Here is a 12,629-nt window from a genome sequence, read left to right on the forward strand (position 1 = left end):
TTTCTTTTCTTTTCTTTTCTTTCTTTCTTTCTTTTTTCTTTTTCTTTCTTTTCTTTCTCTTTCTTTTTCTTCTTTTCTTTCTTTTCTTTCTTTCTTTCTTTTCTTTTCTTTTCTTTCTTTTCTTTCTTCTTTTCTTTCTTTTTTCTTTTTCTTTTCTTTCTCTTTCTTTTTCTTCTTTTCTTTCTTTCTTTCTTTCTTTCTTTCTTTCTTTCTTTTCTTTTCTTTTCTTTTCTTTCTTTCCTTCTTTTCTTTCTTTCTTTCCTCTTTTTTCCTGGCAGGGGAGTGACACGCAGATCTTTTTATAGTTTCCAGTGCTTTAAATGAAGCACAGGAAGAATGGATTAATAAAACATGTGTTGGAAATTATGCATCAAATCGTCACACTGATTTGGGGTCTAAAGTTATTATAATGTGGCTCCAGTTGTAGCTTTGAATGCTGGGTAACCGGGGGGGGGGGGGGGGGGGAAGACGTATTAACTCTGTTCTGATTGCCTGTTGTTAATAACAATACAAAACCTCTAGATTTTTGCTGTTGTGTCCAATCACCTTTTCTAATAACTAGATTATTCTAAAGACTGGAAACGTGTTTGATAATCATGTGGTGTGGGTTACCAAAGAATGGGGGAGCCATGTCTTTGTGGGCCTTGTACCTTAACCAATACCCAGTTGTCCTGAGGTACAAAGGATGCTTTGTTGGTCTTACAAAATATGAATGGTAAGGATCACATCTTTGCTGAAAGGTGATAGCAGGTATTATGTCATGAAGCCTAGCTAGTGAGATAGTCCTGGTATGGGCGGGGTAATTCTGATTTTGAGGCTGACTTTCAAGACGGAGTCAGACGGGGTCTTTAGAAGTTTTTGTGCCAACTGTTGCCAGTTGTTCTGCTTCTTCGGGAGAATTCTAGCCCTCTTCATCCCTGTGTGTGTGTGTGTGTGTGTGAGAGTTGAACAAGACATTCGAGAGTTCTTGTATTTTGACAGCTTTTCTTGCAGAGGAGGAGACTGAAGTAATTAGAGGTTACACTGACCCACCAATACAGAGAAGCATGGCTGCCCAATTTTTTATAAGAAGGGAAAAGCTGCCAATCAAATATAAAATAAGGAAACATGAAAATAGATGCTGAGAGGCCAGAAAAGGAAAATTTATATGGACCAGAAACAGAATCTAATATACTCGAACTGTTGATAACCAGAAACATACTTAATGTGCATAGTTATGTACAACCCTTTAAAAAAAAGGACATGTCAAATTATTCCTGTATAAAATATTTAAAAGCTTAACTAATTGTATGCATCATTTGATGTTGAAAAAAATGTGCTTGATTCTGATTCGCTTTATTAGCTGATCCATATTGATACTGCTTTGGCACTTAACAGGTTCAAAGTTGAGTTTGAAACCCAAGTTACTTTACAACAGTGTGAACTTGGGCTAGTTTCTTAACTTCACTAGGCCTCAGTTTCCTCCTCTGTGAAAAGGAGATTATAATTACTATTTCATGGGCTTGGAGGCAGGATTAGAAGAGATGATGCCTATAAAAGGTTTAGCATAATGCCAGGCACATTTGAAAAAAATCCCTCAGTAAATGAAATTTTGTATCCTGTTGTCACTGTTACTGAACTTGATTGATTGATTGATTAGGTCACAAGGATATAGTATTTTGTCCAGATCACAGCACTAATAAAAGCTTTGAGAATAAATATTACAGACACATTGGTTCACTGACCTTGGGCAAGATCCTTGGGTAAGACCGTAAAACTTCTGGGCAAGTATATATATAATGGCCTTTGATTATGAGAGGAAAGCTGGGAGAGAAATAAGGGAAGTTGAAATCAAGGGAATGCCTATAATCATCAATTGGCCAGATAAGTGGTAAGTGATGTAAAGGAGCCAGGCAAGAGCCCTTTTCTTCTGTCCTCAGAGCAACTTGACAAGAGGATAGCAGTCACTAGACAGAATATAATATTTGTCCTTTAAATTATAGAACAGTTCCCTTGCCATGTAGTAATTCGTTAGTTTTTGGAGACAGAAATTTGTCTTTCCAGATGTAAAGCCAATGAGCTTAGCTACTAATGGAGGTTAGTGACTAGTCTCCCATCAGCCTCTCCAAGCAGCTCTGAGTCCCCTACTCGTAAGAGGTAACAGTCTTTGGCAATAATGAAATATTTCTTTTAGAATTACCCCCCAAGAAGAATGAAGGGGGGGAAATCGGAGGGGTAGACGAACCATGAGAGACGATGGACTCTGAAAAACAAACTGAGGGTTCTGGAGGGGAGAGGGGTGGGAGGATGGGTTAGCCTGGTGATGGGTATTAAGGAGGGCACGTTCTGCATGGAGCACTGGGTGTTATGCACAAACAACGAATCATGGAACACTACATCAAAAACTAATGATGTAATGTATGGGGATTAACATAACAATAATAAAAAAAAAAGAATTACCCCCCAAATACAGCAACTGCTTTGTAAACACCTGCAGTCTCCTATTTACAGAATCGAGGGTGAATGCCATCACTAAAGCAGCTGCCTTCTATGAGACTTATTTGCTATAATGGCTTTCCATTTATTTCCTTTTATAAATCCATTCACTAATCTCTGAAATTTTCAGTACTAGATTCTGGAAACTGAAAAATGTACCAGGCAGACAAGGCCTGATCATAAAGGTTATGTTCTGGTAGGGAAAACAAATGTTTAAAAAGTTAAGCAATGAACAAATTTCACTAAGAATCAACAATTCTAAAGAAACTGGTAAGTGCTAGAAAGGAAAATTCATAAGGTGCAATCTTAGAGAATAGCAGAGGGAATTTGTTTACATAGTTAGATCAAAGAAAGCCTCTCTCGAGTAGGTAACATTTAAGCTGAAGTTTGAAAGGTAAGCAGGTTGCACAAAGCGGGGGGAGTAATGTTTCAAGTAGAGGGCACAGCAAGCACAGAGACCTTGAGTTGGGAAGCACCTTGGTTGGTTCAAAGAACAGCAAGCGAGGGAGGGGATGGGTAACATGACGTCAGGTCTGAGAGGTAAGGAAGCCACATCCTGCAGAGCCTTGAAGGCAGTAACAAACAGTTTGGATTATATGCTTAGTAAAATTGGCAGTCATTGAAAGGTTTTCAGCAGGGGTTCCATGATAAGATTTGCATTGCTAGATGATTGCTGCGTGGGGAATGCCTCGCAGGGGACAGGGATGGAATGGGGTTGCCTGTAGCATAGGTATAACAATGGGTAATGTAGGCTGATCTTGGGACGGGTAACTAGCAGTGGAAAGAAAGAGAAGGGGAGGAATCTGAGAAGTATGCTGGTGGTAGAAGAGCCAGAATGAGCTGCTAGATTAGAGTGAGAGTCAAGAGCCAGTGAGCTCAAAGATGACCTCTACTTTTCTGGGTCTTGAACTTTGGGGAGTCGTAAGCACTCGGTGCTTTCCTGACCAATATTTAAAGTCAGGAGTTCAAACTCATGTGTGAACATATGTACACACACACACACACACTTGTGAAAACACCCACTGCCACTTGTGAAAATAGAACATGCTGAGAGGACTAAGGTCAATATAAGAAATGATTGAGTGAGTGCTTTTCGTTGAATGTCCCACACTTAATGGTGCTCTTTTCTACCTCTGTACTTTTATACAGGCTATTGCAAGGAACATATAATGTCCTTCCCTCTCCTCTCTGTGTATTCTAATCCAGTTTAATCTTAATGCACAGGAAAAGTCCCATTTTCTCTGTGAAGCCACCATCGACAGCCAGGTCAAATGGAGCTCACTTTCTGTAGGACCTTATAACATACATTCATGGCCCATGTCTAATTCTTAGAACACTTCAACCTTGGCCATGTCATGTGGCTATCCCAATAGTTTACATTTCTCATAAATGTCTCTCCAACTCAGCTGTAAACCCTTTTGAGACCAGAGACAGATTCTCATATGCCCATTGTAACACTCACACTATCTGGCAGCATGCCCTGAACATAGAAGGGCCTCGACAAACAGCAGTGTAATTACTCGCGTTTTCACACGGACAGTAACTTGATCACCTAGTTTAATAGTCCATATATATAGTAAATAGGAGATTAGGTCACAAAGAGATAGTACTCTGACCAGATCACAGAACTCATAAAAGCTTTGGGAATATGCATCACACGCATGTGGGTTCAGTGACCTTGGACAAGATCCTTAATGTCTGGGTTTCCATTTCTCATGTAAAAATGAAGAAGTTTATGCCTCATGATCCCAAAAGTTCTTGTAGGATTTCTTTTTAAAACCAGAGTTACTGAATATTGTTAAGAACCAGATACTGAACTAAGTAAGCACTGTTGATACCCTTTTATTTAATTTTTCTAACAACAACTTCATGAGATGAGGTAGTGTTATTCCTCTTTTCATAGATAAGGAAACTAAGATATAAGAAGTTTAAGTAACTTGCCCAAGGGTACTCAACTAACAAGCGGCAGAATAGATTTGGATTGGAATGTAGGCCTGTTCCATTGCAAAGCCTGAGATCTTAATCACATCGCTATCCTGCTACATTTCTATACCCTTCATTTGTACAGAGGACTTGAATGAGAAAAGTTAGGTATTTTACCCAGAACTTGATGTCTAGGAATTGGTAGAGGTAGGTCTAGATTCCAACACCAGCTCTCTTTTCCTTATGATATGCTGTAAGTGCCTTTTTTATCAAAGAATATTCAGGATGGGGTTGTTCTGGCATATTTCAATGAGTATACTGGTACTGGAAAGAATTCAGTAATGAATATAGTCAGTTGTGTTTCCTGAATAAAGGAAATGAGTTTATCTTTTTGTTTAGAAAGGTTTTGCAAAGTACCTCTGTGCTTCATCAGTTCTAAGCAGAAGTCAGTGAAAAGGCAGGTACCAACAAATGTAGAATCATTATACTGTACACCTGAAACTAATATAACACTCACTATATGTCAACTTATCTCTAAAACAACAACAGCAACAACATATACACCACAGATGGCTTCCTTATTTTACCATGCCAACAATTAGCGCGAGATTACCCATGAATGTGGGGAGAGAGAGAACATTTCCTAATAGATAGTTCTTTGATTTAGAGATCTGTGATAATCCACAGAGTAACAGACCTTGAAAAATTTTCCTGTTTCAAAAAAGTAGGCATCTTTAGAAGTTGAATACAGAAAGATTAAACCTAACAAGAGCATGAAAACCTTTGCCATTGTGTTCAGTAATGTGATGATACAAGGCTTCATTTTTTTTTTTTTTTAAAGATTTTATTTATGTATTTGACAGAGAGAGACACAGCAAGAGAGGGAACACAAGCAGGGGGAGCGGGAGAGGGAGAAGCAGGCTTCCCGCTGAGCAGGGAGCCCGATGCGGGGCTCGATCCCAGGACCCCGGGATCATGACCTGAGCCGAAGGCAGACGCTTAACAGCTGAGCCCCTCAGGTGCCCCATACAAGGCTTCATTAAAGCTTGCTTATTACTCAGTGGTTATTAAAAACTTTGTAGCTACAGTGCTCTAAAACCTCCACATATATTGGTCTTGCGTACCTAGGAGAAACAAAAAACACCATGGGGCCAATTCTGATGCATAATAGCAACTGCTGGGAGACTTCTGAGATGGGAGAGGTTACTTCTGAGAGTAGGACCGCTCCTCTCTCTGCTACGAACTCTTCTCCTTGACAATTAATACTTAACCCAGAGTGACTACTGTTCTCCTCTAGAAATTACCCCATTCTTGGCTACTGTTAACAGCTTGTTACCTGCTTACCACTTTGTTGATGTAAGGAGGAAAAGTAGCTCTTTCTTCTACACTTCTAAATTCTTGACTGGGGTTCCTGTAACAAAAGAGTGATGAAGAGAAAATCATACTCATTTATTTATTGTAAGTTTCATGTGACTTGGGAGCCTTCGTAAGGAAATGAAGACCTGAAGATGTTAGACCTGGGTGATTTTAGATTAGGTTTGACAAAGGGTGGAAGGTCATGGGAAAATGGGATAGGACAAAAAGGGGTATGAGCTTTGTGTGGTGAATTGGGGGAAACAGCAAGACCTGTTCATTCGAATTCCTCTCAGCATCTTGGAGATAAGGATGCATCTTTCCTCTGGGGATGAGGAGGTCATCCCTCACATAAGGGTTTTATGACCTGCCTTAGGGGAAGGTCAGAGAGTCCTTTCTATCTGTGCTGTTTCTGAAATTCAAGATGCCTCGGTGTCCTATTTTGGGATAGAGTGTCCTGAACTCTGTCAATATTTAAGACCAATAACCTACAGTTTAGGAGACCACAATTAGTTTAACAATCAAATGGCAAAAAAAAAAAAAAAAGCGGTGGAGGGCAAGTACCTGATAAAGATTCCAGTAACATAATTGTGGAAATACACCTGGGTATGAGAGGTGGCAGTTGTTAGACTATATGAACCAGTCTTTGTAGGCAGTTTACTGGGAAAAGTAGAAGAATATAAAGTATATTCCTTCTTAATCAGACTGACAATGTGGAAAAATGACACAGTTCACTTCATTTCTAGTTCCAAAAAATTAACATGACACCCTGCCCTAATTCATATTGTGATTTGAATCATCCCAGAGCCAACCCGCTTTTCTTCAGGCAAGGAGAATCTCTAAAGGCATAGCCCACAAAATACATAAAGGAATAGCCATGGACCCCCACTTGAAGGAGTTTGCAATGTACTTTAGGACACAAAGTCAGGAGAGGAATTCTAGGGCTTACTTTGACTATCCTTGACTATGCTCTGTCCCTTGAATACGCCCCATGAAATGATATTGCTGGGTGCGTTCTGAGGCCACTCGTGGACCCCACTCAGCCTTCTTATCTCCCAGGTCTGAATTCGGTGAGGCCAGCATTAACATGATGAAGGCCGTCCCGAGAGTCCTCAGTGAGAAAAGAACGATAATGAAGGGCAGGATCTACACAAAAGGATGATGATGGTGATGATCTCAACACCCTCCCCAAACCAGGATATTCCTAGATCTACTCTGGGATTTTCCACAGCCAGACCAGAGCCAGAAGCTGGCCCTCGTCCCAGTAGACGAGGGCTTGCTTTGAAGTCTCCTCAGCAATGGACCCCGAGGAAACTTGAGGAATAGGCAAAAAACAATCTCTCCTGTCTCTTCAAATGTCAGTGAGTTGCCTTTAGAGTTAGAAGTGACAGTTTGCAACTTTGTATGTGTTTATTCCACAAGCGTACACAACGCGTGTTTTTCTAAGTGTGACTGGAGAATGAGTCCTCAACATTTCTAGTTGAGCTCCAAAGAATACAGGAACTTCTGGATACTTTGATAATGTGTGCATATGCCCAGGGACATTTATTCTTATTAATAATAAGAAGAAACCACAGTTCTGCTAATGAAGTGTTTGCCAAATGTTGATATACATACGACTCTTCCACAATAAAATTAGATGAAGTAAAACATCTGTGGGTGGGGGGAGGCCCCAAAATTCAGCTGACGTCTGGCCAACTTGTATTTGCCTGCTTTTACCTGGCCAGGCCTGTGCCTCTAAACTACACACTTGGTAGGATAGAACCTCCTCTCTACGGGAAAAGGTTTGTTTCAGGATCTAGGACAAAAACTCAGAGACCAAAGCGAATGAATGATAGGTCTGTCTTAAAATCTAGAGGCCCACAGTGAACATGCTGCTATCCACTGTTTGTATTAATGCAGATCATGGTGACAGTAAACAAACGGATTCACCATATGAATAAAAGCAGTGCTGGTTACTGATAATCACAGCATTCGCATAGTACTTGGTGCTGCAACGGTGCAATCTTTAGCTTTAGATAACACCCCTTTGAGGCAAACTGGCACAGTATCATCATCCCCCTCTTAAAGATAAGTTGACTGAGTCAAGAGATTAGATGCTTTATTTGAGGCTACCCAGAAAACAAGCCAAGACTTTATTATGCCTCTTCTGCCAAATACAGCACGGGCTGCTAGCCCCTGTATGGCTGTGCTCTTTTATTACATGTGTCGCTTTATTACCAGGGACAGGGTTTTCTGCGGGCTTTGCACTTTGACAGCTTTACTGGGTAGAATTAGGGTTGCCCACTCGCCCATGAATAAGAGGTGTAGGGATGCTTAGGCCAGAGGTGTGGTGAGGCATCTTGGCTGCTTTGTCTAGTGAAATCTCTCAGAACAGAGGGAAGCCCCAGAGATGGTGCTGAAGATACTGCTACCACCTCACAGATGTTGAACCTTTGGGCCGCCGTTCCCCCTGAGTGAAGGGGGAGGGGGTGGGCCACCGTACTTACTTCCCCCTGAGTGAGGGGGGAGAGGGGTGGGGGGTTTAGACTTCTGTCTCGGCTCAAAAATAATTTACTTCAGATTTCCTCAAATCTAGAGACATACATCCTTCCCTGAGAACAAAGTCAAAATTAAATAAACAGAAATAAACCTATAAAAGGGGGTTAACCTTAAAAACTGCCATTAAAGGCCTGTACATGAATGTCCCCTTAGCCTCTAAGCATTTATAGTATCAGTAGCTGGATGTGCTATGCTTTGTATATACAACAGGTAATTAAATCTTGCCAAGCAGAAGTTCAGATTTATAGTCAAAATGAGCACATGCATAATAATTATTATTGTTATCATGGTCATGGTAAATAGCATTTATTAAGGGCTTACCATATGCCAGGTCTTAGGGTAACCTTTGTATCTCATTTAATCCTTAAAACAAACCTATAAGACACTATTATTCCTAGTTTCCTGAAGCAAAATCTTGGATCAAGAAATTTGTTCAAAGTCATCCAGCTACTAAGTGGATAATACGAGATTCAAGCCCAGGTCTACTATAAAAAAAGACAGACACAAATACTTGTTTAGTCATGCCTATATGCCCTGTGTATAGATAGTGGGCATGAAAATTCCAGACACGGACTCAGATATGCACATATGTAGCTTTGTTTCTCTATCTCTGATCTTAGCCTATCTCAAGAGCCCTGTTTCCACTGCCCATGAAAAACTGCACTTTGCTAATTCAAAACTCATTTTATTTTTTAGTAATTCTCACTTAACACAGGATTGCTCTTTGTCTTCTCCCCTCCTCCTCTCTTTTAGTGATGAGCTAACCAAAGGAGGAGGAGAGTGGGGCCTATGTATCACCCTGACATCAGGTGGGAATGGTACACTTGGTCTTCTGTCATCCTCTATCCTTGTTGGCCTCGAAGTAGAACCCAATCTGCTGGCCCCTGCTGCTGATGCCCACAGTTCATAATCTGTAGATGTCATGCTCACATTCTTTATCCTCCTCGTCCTACCCCAGGCTCCTTTGCACCCCCTGGCTATTCTCAGCTACCCCAGTGCTCCTCTTGAGAACTGTGAGATCAGAACAGTGGGAACCCTCCTTCCCTCCACGGTGGGGGGAGGCTCCCCTCGGGTCCATGCACCCAGCTCCTCCCTGGTCTGCTGTACTGGATGCAACCTCTGAAAGGCTTAGAGTCTCCTCAGGCTATCCTCTGAGAATAGAGGCAGAACTCCCCACAGTCTCCACCTCCAGTCTTGCTAAGTTTTATGAGGTTTCTCTTACCCTCACTCAGGGACAGCACGTACGCCCTGACCAGGTCTCCCTTTGAATCTCTCCCTTCTTCAAGCTGGAGAAACACTAGCCATTTTACCCACTCTGTGGCTTAAAATAGAAACTTTCTGATCCTCTGGTTCCTTCAGGCTCTAAGTCTTAAGAAATTTAAAACAGGCTTTCTTCTCTTGTAATATTGGCTTTCAAGACAATTCTGCCTACCTTAGCCTTCTGAAAAGTTATTGAGTACTTCAGTTTACTTCTTTAGTCTCTAGCCTTCCTACTCAGAGGCATTCCCTTCCTCTAACCGACAGGTTGATATGGGCAAACGAGAAATGCAAGAAAGAAAAACATCAGTCATTATCTTAAAATAGTAACTCATTTCTGTACAGAGATATAGGAGTAGGAACTGTAAGTCTTTGTAATTGTCTTCCATGAAAGTGGTGTCTTAACCTTAACTTTCCCTATAAATAGGTCTTAGTCACTTCTCAACAGTATTCATTATATATATTACCTGGTAATGAAATGGAACTATCACGTAAGGGGATACTACACTTTGAGGATTTGCAGTTACACCTTCCTTAACAGAGAAGCAATTAAGATGTGTGAAAAGCACTGTATCTTGTGTGTGTGTGTGTGCGTGTGCGCGCACGCGCGAACACAACTGGTCAGGCTGCCATTTTGCACATATATCATAATTGTTTTTTGTGCTAAAAGCAGGGCAGAAGTGAACCACAAAATTTTAGCCACTGGCAAGTTTCGTACCAGTTTCGTTGCATTCAAATCACTGACATTTTCAGCTAAATCATGTATCACAAACTCATTCACATATTTCCTCCTAGCCGGTTAAAATCAGTCTGATCCTGGACTGTGTTAGGTTCCGAAACACAAGTACCTGAGTGTTGGCCGCATGACTTCTATCTGAACACCAGACAGATGTTGTGTGTGTCAGTGGTCCACGCCTCTGCAGCATGGCCCAGGTCCTGGATGCCACACCAGAAAGCTCTCTCCCGTCATGAGATCACACAGAGTCAGCTCACTGAGTGAGGCTGGGAGGGAGAAGAGAAAGGCACGTTTCATTTACACCCCCTCCAACTGCCATGTGCACACACATTTTTAATGAATAAAGAGAATATCGAGAGACCATTTTTGTAAAAACAAAACAAAACCAAGAAAGCACAAACTCTTGGAAACACTTACATACATATATGTTGGCATGTGTTTAGAGAAAGGTCCACCAAAGCACATCGAATTGTTAACAGAAATTACCTTCAGAGAGTTGGGTTAGCAGAGGGTGATGAGGTGGACTTCTTCCTTCAATTTATGCAACTCTGTCCTGTCCTGGTTTTTTTTTTTCCCTTAAGTATTGTCTACACTGTAATTTAAAAAATGTGATTTGCATGGAGGTAAACCTCAAAGCTAGCCTTCTGAGGGGACAGGTTCTGTCAGAAGCACACATCTGAAGGTGCTTCTTCCTTCTGATGCAGTCAGCTTTGGAAACCACTGTTGGAGAAGCGTTCAGTTATGCAAAAGGAGCAAGGGAGAAACATGAGCTCTTTACTCTTAAGAAAGATGAAACGACGTGTAAAGGAGAAAGGATCCAGTGCACTGTGGAGAAGGAGGTCTGCAATCCACAGGCCACAGTCTGACTCTTCTCAAATCCATGCCTACCCCAGTGGAGATAATAGACTCAGCACGGAAGTCACATCTTGATTCTGTCCCAACAGTGTATCTGCTCAGGTGCCCAGAAATCCAGGATGTTAATGAAGTGAAGGATGTGCGGCCAGCCTTGCTCTGCAGCTGGGGCCCAGCCCTGGCACCCCTCCTGCTGCCGTGTGCCACTCCTGGAATGCTGGGCCACTACACCCTCAAACTAACTTCTGGCTGAACTGGGGGTGTCCTGGTTCCAGCCGAGAAGAGGCTTCAGTCCTGGTTTTCACACTTGAACTTTTGGTTCAGGAGCAAAAGCCAAAAAATGCAACCTACCCTGCGCAACAGCCAGGGTGTTGCTCCTGCCAGGCAATTCCTGGCTCGGTGGACCACCACCTCCTACTTTTTGGACCAGGAGGATACACCAGAGACCAACCTCCCGTGATTCAGGCCTTGCTGACAAATCACTGATCCAGCCAGATTTCTTCCTTTGCTTGAGTTACTACCTGGTAATGAATTGCGCACTTTGTAAATATTAATACTCTTATACTAGCAAGATATGGAAGAAATACATGCAAGATTTATTTTAAAATGATGGCCCTGGGACTTAGAAGAGTTTTTTGGGTGGGGGGATTTTATTTTTAGTACCATTTCTGCTCTAACAAGCTTTGAACTTTATATAATAACTTGCTGCTGACATGTGATTCATCATATCATCATCACAATTCTAGTGTGGTGTGTTCTTTTTCTACACAGAAGTGTTAAATGCATAGGACTTAAAATGCTATGAGAAGGCCACAGCTCTACAGGAGAATAATTCTTAATCTATATGGAAAAGTTGACTAGGACTTGAATGAAATAAACATGTTTGTGGTACCCATGAATACAATGTGGTATATAGTAAAGGTGAGAAAAATCTGAGAATATTGGAAGAGTACATAGTGAGACACTCTACAGTTATGATAGTGAAGATTGTCTCAGGCTTCTGGATCTGGCAACAAAACAATTTACATTTTATTGCCATATAATCTATTGATGCCACTTTATATTTAATTGTCAAATTTCCTTTAAAAAATAAACTCATGTCGGGGCACTGGGCTGGCTCAGTTGGATGAGCATGCTCATGGGTATAAGTCCCATGTTGGGTGTAGAGATTACAAAAATAAATAAGTAAACAAACAAACTCATGTCTTCATTTGCTTTTAACCTTTTTTAAAAATCAAGAATCACAGAAAAGTTAACTGGCTTATTATTTACCAAATAAATGCTTAATAGAGACAAATTTGAAACATTTCCAGATCCAAACCATGTGTGTATTTTATTTGACCCACCTGCCTCCAAGGCTGTCCTTTCCAGACAGTTATGTTTTATTGCTGCTATTTTTTTTATTAAAGATTTTATTTATTTATTTGACAGAGAGAGACACAGCGAGAGAGGGAACACAAGCAGGGGGAGTGGGAGAGGGAGAAGCAGGCTT

General features: G+C 41.2%; 1 long non-coding RNA gene across 1 annotated transcript; it reads right to left on the bottom strand.

Moving 5' to 3' along the window:
* Nucleotides 1-270: 270 nt before the first annotated feature.
* LOC118016993 lies at nucleotides 271-11,410 on the bottom strand. The gene is made up of 3 exons (XR_004681004.1): nucleotides 10,398-11,410; nucleotides 5,743-5,809; nucleotides 271-314 (listed from the first exon to the last, which is right to left on the bottom strand). It is a non-coding gene; the product is annotated as an uncharacterized LOC118016993 (long non-coding RNA).
* Between the last annotated feature and the right edge of the window lie 1,219 nt (nucleotides 11,411-12,629).

This window comes from Mirounga leonina, unplaced genomic scaffold (assembly GCF_011800145.1).
Source record: "Mirounga leonina isolate KUSES-001 unplaced genomic scaffold, KU_Mleo_1.0 Mir_168, whole genome shotgun sequence".
Classification (NCBI taxonomy): Eukaryota; Metazoa; Chordata; class Mammalia; order Carnivora; family Phocidae; genus Mirounga; species Mirounga leonina.